This window comes from Cariama cristata, unplaced genomic scaffold (genome assembly GCF_000690535.1).
Source record: "Cariama cristata isolate BGI_N322 unplaced genomic scaffold, ASM69053v1 scaffold11396, whole genome shotgun sequence".
NCBI lineage: Eukaryota > Metazoa > Chordata > Aves > Cariamiformes > Cariamidae > Cariama > Cariama cristata.
This window is the reverse complement of record NW_009620498.1, coordinates 48,041-56,989: the sequence shown is the minus strand read 5'-3', so window position 1 is coordinate 56,989 and position 8,949 is coordinate 48,041.

Here is an 8,949-nt window from a genome sequence, read left to right as displayed (position 1 = left end):
AAGAGGCCCTCCATCAGGTAGGTAGCTATGGGATTACTCCGGGATTGAGAAAAAAAAGATCAATACCCTATATTACACTACAAAACTACTATAACAAAGGGTTGAGCAATGATTAGCTGCTCCCTGCCTCGGCTTAAGGATTCTTCAACCAAGGTTTGTCAGTGAAACCGGGGAACTGATCCATCCAGACATGTCAAATAGCAGATATTAAGCATTAAACTTACACAGTTCGTTCTACTCTACGTCACCCCTCAGGCAAGGCTGCAGCTCACATGCTTTCACAGTACTGAAAAGACCCTCATTATAAATCAGTTACAACCTCATGCTGAAGTCCAGCCTCTGACACGACACTGCCTCCTGCTTTGGGGAAGGGACTCTTGGGTAGTGGGAAGCCCTTTTTCCACTAGATAAGACAGGCAAGTGATGACTTCTCACAGAGCATCTGAGAACCCGCAGCAGTTGCAGCAGTTTGTCTTAGTAGCCATTGAAGTAAGAACAGGGTCATCCCTGGCTCATCCACCTAATTCGATGTGGATCAGAACATTTCTGTCATACTAGTCATGCTACACAATATGAAATTCATGCTAGCTTCACACTAGCTGCAGAAGGGACTGTACCTTACAGGGCACAAAACCTGCGGTTACAGCGTTAACACAGTAACACTTTTAGACAAACTGGACCCAGCAGTGTGAGTTTCCACTGTATCACAGCTTTGCAGTGTGGGGGATTTCTGGTCCAGTATGAGAAGCATTGCAGCTGGCTCCAGCTGGACCATGGCCCGATCTATCAGTAAAGTTCGTCTAATGCTAGAGACACACAGGCATAGTAAATATATATAAATATATATAATATAGATGCAGAGAGAGAGAGGAGGGAGGAGAAAGAGGTTAATGAGTTAAGGATTTTAAAATTAGACAAGATATGATTCACTGGCAGATGGCCTCAGTAAAGTGGCCAGCCTAATTAAGTGTGTTATACTGTATCATCAATAATCCATTAGAAGAGCGGCAATAGTTTATGTGCAGCAACAATTTGTTAAAAGAGTTCCATGTATGTCATAGCAATGGAATTTACAGTTTTGTTCAGAGGGGAAAACAAACAAACAACTGTTTTAGTTTTGAAGAATAACTAAAAATACGTGGTGTAATCCATTGCACTGTCATGTGCTTAACTCCAATAAGAACCTGAAACAGTGCCTCTAACATGTGTGAACTGATCCAATTAATCTTAATCCTGGTTCCCTAGGCTCAGGGCCCCTATGCTCAGTGAGGCAATGGCTACGTAATTTGGCATTTTGTCAAGGTGCCACCAAATTCAGCATTCCCTCGTGGAATTACCTATTTTGCTGCAGTTGGTTGCTCAACCTTTTGTTTTCTGTCTTCTGACTTGCCTCTTGCCTCCTCTCCTTTCCCCATGGGGAGAAGGTAATTGGATTACAACGCATGCTTCCTCCACTCCTCCATGCAGCCAGGAGGAAAGCAACCATCCAAGTCCAGCCTGTGGACAGGGAGCAGAAAGCCAAGTATGTTGGATGACACGCTGGGCCTTGCAGGGAGCAGAGCAGCCGTGGAGAGCTGGGCAAGGACTCCTGAAACTGGCTGCAAGAGCCCTACTTCCCTGGTGCACATAAGAAAGGAGGTTTAAGTTAGGTTTCCAAGACAACATCATGGGAGCTGAGACCTGGCGTAAAGACTAGGGCCCTTTGAAAGCATGATAGAAAAATTCCCACCCTTGGGAGTAACAGGGGCAGGGGGGCAGTTTTGTAAAAAAAATGAAGTGTTGCCAAATTCTAAAACAAGCACCGATCTTCTTCCCCCTTCTCTCAAATCTTGACACAAAATAATATATTTTAGGACAATTACATCATGTTTCTTTATTTTTTTAATATCTACATAGACATTTGTGTGTGTAGCAACCTGTTAATTGTCTCAGAGCTCTCCCATGTGCATGGAGCTGATATTTTGGCTTGTGTTGCAAAAAACTTAAGGGCTGCCTGGTAATGCACAACCTCCAGATCTCCCTCATCCCCCTCCCCTCCAGGTTTTTACTTGTTCCTCTGACAGACCCACACTTGCCCATCCTCCATCTTAGCAATTACATAAATGAGCCGTAGCAACTGTTCTCCCCAGACTCCAGCAACTCCAGTGTGACTGCCCCAATCGTGCAAGCTGGATCCCTCACTAGGACTGTCAGTCCCCTGTTTGGAACACATGAGAGGTTGCATTAGTGTCATCTTCAGTCCCACGGAATGGGGGGTCAAATACGTCAAAAACTTTCCCACAGCCACTGGTTCCCTTCCAGTGTTTGCAGTCTGCTCCTTTCTCTCATGCAGGGAACCTGAGGAGACCAGGACACAGCATGCAGTTTCCTCAGCTTCAGCTCCTGTCTGAGACTATGTCTGCTGCCCACCTTGGTCTATGTGATGCCATGTCTTGGCTCCAACACACATGCTCAGCCATGGCTTCATCATTCCTCCTAGTCTTGTACTGTTAGTTTTAGTTTTTATATTAGGGAACAACACTTTCCTTTGCAAATCCTGAAAACAGCTAACATGTTTTAAACTATTTAGTTGAAATCAATATTAGTGAATTTTTGTGAGGACAGAACACAAGGAAAAGAATACTTCAGGGTCATACAAAATGTCTAGAGATTGGTAACATGGAATTTAGTACCATTTTGCCAAGGGAAGGCTTTTTCTTGTGGAATTCTTGTAATGAAGCAATTCTGAGAAAAATTATTATTGACTACTACATTATCTTAGCTTTGTGAAGCACTGTGCTATGAATGGGCCCTTTATCCTCATAACTGCACATTCAGATTAGAAAAAAAAATTAGTTCTTACACCGCAATCACTTTCTATCCTTCTCATTTCACTATGACATCATGAAATTGAAATTGAAGAGACAGGACAGGATCCTCAGGGTCATCTCAGTTCTGCTGCTTCAAGCTCAGAATAATAGCAGAAGGTGTTTGCAAGAGTACAAGTTTTACCTTTAGATTTATCAGCCTTTAGGAGTTCAAAATCAGCTTTTAATAGATGGTTTCAAAATAGAAGTGTGGGCTGAAAAAAATTTGGGGTTTTTGTTGTGGTTTTTTGTTGTGGTTTTTTTTGTTTGTTTGTTTGTTTTTTTTTGTTTGTTTGTTTTTTACAGTAATTAAGTAAACCCCTATTGTCAGGCTGCCATAGCTCTGCTGGGCAGTTGGCTAGGGGTACACAGGGGCTGTGAGGTGCACTTGGAAGCTCCTTCTCCTTTGGCAACACAATTCTAGTCAACAACTCTGTTGCCTTTGGCTGTGTAGCTGTGAAGTCTAACTCAACCTTGAAAGTCTCTTATTTTTCTGTAGTAGTATAAAAGTCTAAACAGATCAGACTTTGTTTTGTCTGCCCTTAAAACTTACCACCAGTGTTGTTCATCTAAGCATTCTTGGTTTGTGATTGCATCTTCAGACGGAAGAGCAGCTTTGCTGCTTGTAGGAGGAAAACAAAACTCTGTTTTTTTGTTTTATGCGCATGTGATTGTGTGTATGTTTGCACACATCAGTGGCTATTAGCTGGATATTGACTCTCCTCCTTGCAAGACGCTGTGCCTGGATCATGCTAGGAAGTAGGCACAAAGACTGCACCTAAATAGCAGGAAAGAGAACTCACAGGGAACGTAGTGGTGTATTGTGTTAGTGACCCATGATTTCAAGTACTTTGAACCAGGCTGCAAATCAAAGAGTTGTTGCAATATGTTGCACTAAGAATCCCCAGATAAGAAATTCCCTTTTGTGGCCAAATGTGACAACAGTTGTAGAGCTGTTTTGTGTAAATTACCTAAGGTTTGGCTAGATCTCCTGCTCCTACTTTGATAAAACACTGGTATGATGTTAACAAATGATACGTTTTCCAGGGAAAGGATATGCACTCAATTAACAGAGGCTGCCTAGTCCTAAACCTTAAAAAGAATAGAAGCTCTAGCACGTTTCAGGATGTTTTACTTCTAAGATCTGGGTCCTGTAAGCGCTTGTGCACATGCTCACCTTCATTTCTGTCAAGTCTCAGGAACTTAATGGATGAAGTTAAATGTGTGTGTAGAATCTGACCACTGCTCTTAAAAACCTCAAACAAGTTCAGCAAACAAAGCCAAATATAGAAAGATTAAGATTTATTCTGACAAGTACAATATAAATTTGCCTGGACTGCATCAACAGAAAGAATTTTGTTTAAGTGCCTTCAAAAAAATTTAGTAAATGTCTTTAAAGCCCTATGTATTTTTTAGCAATGCAAATGTCCTTCTGGGGGAGAGGGAAGGGAGATGATGTAAAGACCCTTTAGTTTCTAGGATGTCATGCTGCTTGTTTTACATAATACATAATATTGCAAAAATATCCTAATAGCCTCTTCTTCATTAATGGTTTTTTTTCCATTCCTGAATCCATATAAACTGAGCGTATACTTGATAAAGGAATCCATTTCCTATAAATCATAAACAGGCTTGGTTGCTCTCTTTACCTTCTCTGCAGTTTGTTAAAAGATTAATGCTGAGAAATATATGAAACAATCTTAAAGACAAAGTGGGGAATTAATCTGAACTTTAAGAAAATTCATATTGATATGTTTTGATATCTATACATGTAATTACACTTCATTTATTGAAACACTCATTAGCTCAACAGCAAAAAAAAGTAAACAGACTTTATGAAGTTTTTACTACAAATTTTTTAAACAATTTCTTAAATCTTTAAAAATTCTTTAAATTATTTTTTAAAACATTGTCAGAAATTGTACACTTACAGTGAGATTAAGATGTTAGCACTTCCTTGCAGCTTTGCTGAAACAAAACCAATCAGAAAATAACAGCTGCTTATTTAAAAACAGCAAGGTGTGTGAGAATTTCCTAATTAAAAATAGTAATATATAAATAAAATAGCAAACCTTTGTGATGCTTTCACTGAAGTGATTCATCATTTAGTTTATATTTTCTGTCTTCCTCCAAAGGGCATAGAAATTAGTCAGCTGAAAAAAAACAGGTGAAGTGGCTGCTATTTCCCTAGCTTGTTACAAGTCTTTCTGTAAAAGCACACTTTCTTCCTATAAAGTGCCACTTAAATCTGAGGAAAAATGCCATAAAAAACTGCATAGAACAGAGCAATTTTTTTCCCCCAATTGAATAGATCTACATAATTGGTGAAGGCTCAGTCATCTCCTGCTCGCTGGATTTTAGGTGGCAGTTGAAATACAATGGTGGTGTTGGTGTTTAATCTGGGATAGTTTTCCTCATTTAGAATCTGGTGTGACACAGTTTAGACTTTCCAAACTTAACTGTGATGATTATTTTTTTTGTTGCTTGAAAAAGAGAAAAATAGCAGACTTTATGATAGATCCATCTTGTGTCAAATTGGCTCAGTGCAATCTGTTTTAGACAATTGTCTAACACAAGGCAGAAGCTAATTTCTGTGGTAACAAAGCACACGTAAATTTTCAGATGCTTCAAAATTTCAAATGTGAACATTCAGTTCACACACTATCAGAGTTTTGCTTGTGTTGCTGATTGTAGATGAAGCAGCTCTGTGAGATTTGTGCTATTCCACTAGTATAGCTCCAAATTGTTTTTTGTAAACAAAAAGGAGAAAACTCGGATTTATAGCACTAGAATCAGTTTGGGATATGAAGCAAATTTTATGAACTATTGGGGATTGCTATTTTTATTTGCTACTATCTCTAGGTTACCATAAATGGTATGACATAGGTGAAAGATAAGGAAGAACTTGACTTGAAGTTCTGGGATTAAAAAAAGAATCAGATGTCCTTTGCAAGACAGTCATCATAAGATTTCACTGCAGATGGAGAAAAAAAAAATCTTAAGTTTTCATCTCCTATGCCCCCCCCTTTATATACAACAAGGGAGAATGCATCATGTTCACTAAGAGGGAGATGCGTTGCATTTTTAAAAAGTACATAAGGATTTTTTTCTGCTCAGCAGGGAAAGTATATAACACATAAATAGTTAACTCTACAGCAAATCTTCAACTTACAAACAGAAATCAATCATTCAGAAAAAAAAATCAACATAAGCATCTCACAGACAGTGAGGTGATATTAAATGACAATATTATCTAGAGATGTTTCCATTTGAGTATAAACATGTCTTGTTTTCATGGCAGCTCTGGGAAGCAGCTGGAAGAGACTACGGGATACTTGCTCCTCCTCACTTTTGGTGTTTAAAGAGTACCCTAACCACGATGGGTTTCGTTGGATGGGGATACTAATTATTTTGTAGTCAGAAAGTGCTCTATAAAAGGCATAAGAGAGTAATTCAATGCAGTTTCCTTTTATCTGCTTTGCCAATTGATGTCTATACAGAGCAAGCGGGGCTCCCCAAACACGTCAGTCTGTTTCAGATACACAAGATTAAGTAGCAAGTGACATTCAAGAGCAATCGGCCCACCCAGGAGGAGTGAAACCAGCGGAAAAGCTGTCAGATTCCGCCTTTTCTCCATTAATCTTGAAGCTTTTCAATGCTGCCAGGTCGCATCTCCATCAAACAAGCTGGGAAGAGTGTCGGGCTATTTTCTTTCGTCTCACCCTCCCCTCACCATCGCCCCCCATTAACCCCTGTCATGCCAGATTCTGGTTTGGGAGCAGCTCTTGTATTATGCCCAGTAGGCAAGGCAGCACATAGGGCTGGATGGAGCCCAGTGTGGACCTTGTCTTAGCAGCAGGCTGACACTTAGGTGGTTGGAGAAGAGGGTGTCAGGGATTTCTTCCAAGATGGAACTGTTCTGAATGCTTGTGCCAGAAGGAAGGAAATGGCAGGTGCATTTTTCTTTTATAGACAGGCCATATAATGAGGTACTGTCTCCCAGGTTGGTCTGGTTTGGGGTTAAACTGTGTTTGCCATAGTCCAGTTTAGAAGGGGGAGGCGTTTACCCTTTCCTTCACTTAGGAGTAAATTTTTGCCAGTTACAGTTGAGTTGGCTGCATCATGCAACATCCAGGATTTGACCATGGCACAGATACATATCTCATTCTTGCCCTGGGTAGTTCCAATAGCGCATAGGACATGATGTGCAGCTGTCACAGAGGAGGCGTTGCGGCTGGCGGCAACCTTCAGAAGTTGAATCATAGAAGCAGAGGGTGGCTGAGTGGCCGGAAAGTGGCACAGATTGTGAAGTGCACATGGCAGGGATAAGTGATAATACATGTTGGAACTGGAGCCAAGTGACTGTGTTCCTCTGATATGAGGGGATGGGTCTGACTGAAAGGAAAGAGGCCTCTTTCCTTCAGTTCCCAGGGATTGTATCCTGCGGATGATATTGGGAGGGTGTGGTTTTGAGAGGGAGGAAGTTATGGTGGAGGCAAAATCCAGCTCTGAGAAATTAAATCTATGAATATAAGAATGGCTGCAGCTGGTAAAGCCAACGATCCATTTAGACTGTCTCTGACAGCAAATGTCTTGGGAAGGTTATATGAGACATATAGGCATCATATAGTGATAGCTTCTTGGGTAGTCTTCTAGTTTACAGTAACTTGTAAATAAGGAATTTCCCCGTACTGAGGTGACATCTCTCTCCTTCCACCTCCCCCTTTTTCCTGTAATAATGTAGCTGTACTGTTTACTTTTCTCTGTGCTTCTCACTCAAGAAATCTTTCTACAAGTGGTATTTGAATTTCTGGTGATCATTGCAGACATAGGGACAGTGGATTTGTTTCTACCGTGAACTAGAGTGAGAATTATGAAGGAAGTGTGCCCTGACACAATTCACATACCGGTATTCCCTTCCACATTTTCAAGCAGAATCAAAGCCAAGCAGAAGGGGTCAGAGGCTGCAAAGTAAAACGATCTCAAGTCTCCAGCATCCGAGGTGACTGTTCTAGCCCCAGGGTGACTGCGTACCAGGAGAGGGTGGCAATGGTAAATCTCCAGGAATGTTTCCTTGTATCCTCACCTGGTAGATGTGCTCCAAGAGTGTCCACCAGATCTCACCTTGAAGGTTAGAGACAGGACACTGTTCTTAGTGATTCACCTGTAAGCTGTGCACCTCCCAAATACCTTTTGTTATTCTCTCTCTGTGCTGCTCCAGGAAAAAGGAAAGGAAAGGGATAGCTTTAAACCCTGTGTTGGTTTGCAGGGTTGGGTTTTTTTAAAGGAATGTAAGAGAAATTTTTTGCTAATGCAATCTAGGTTACTCCTAGTTTCTCCCTACTAGCTACTGTATACCAGATGTATTTTATTTAAACATGCAGAAGCTGCATTATAAAATACATCCTTCAGTTTCTGTTTAAGTATGCCACTAGTGAATCTGTTTCAATATATATGGTTTCTTAAGCTATATTTGTAGATAACAAGCCTTCATAATTTTTCTAGAATGCTGCCTTTAATGGCTAGCTGTGTGTAGTCTGTTCTGCTCCTGCTCTTTATCAGTCTCCTGGCTGAGTAGGCCAGTAGTTGTAATTGGTCATTCTTTCAATACAGTACAACACTGCCTGCACAGTAGTCTGTATAAACTTGGTCAATTTTCTATTCAGACAGTGCAATCTCCAGTAACTGGGCTGTTAACACATTTAATGGTTGTGACAGAAGCAGCATGTTATTGGAAAAGCAGTTGTGTCATTATCAAAGGTGCATGCAGAAGGACAAATAGGGTGTGATGTATAGAATAGGTGGGAGGAAAAACAGCCAAAGAGGAGAAAAGGCAGAAAATGTGTACTTAGAAAGTAATAGCTGTATAGCACAGGAATAGTGGGAGAAACACCATCACTATGACTTTGTTCAGACTATGCTGATTAAAGGAAAAATATGCTTAACAAAACAATAAAACACCTCTGTGCTGGCTGTAAGAGGCAAATGCCCCTATTCAGTATGATAGCAAAAATGATACCTGTCATTCTAAGGAAAGAAGCAGACATGGAGAGCTCTGTACATCTAAGAGCACCAACAGGCTTAGAGACTTAAGAATTCCTGC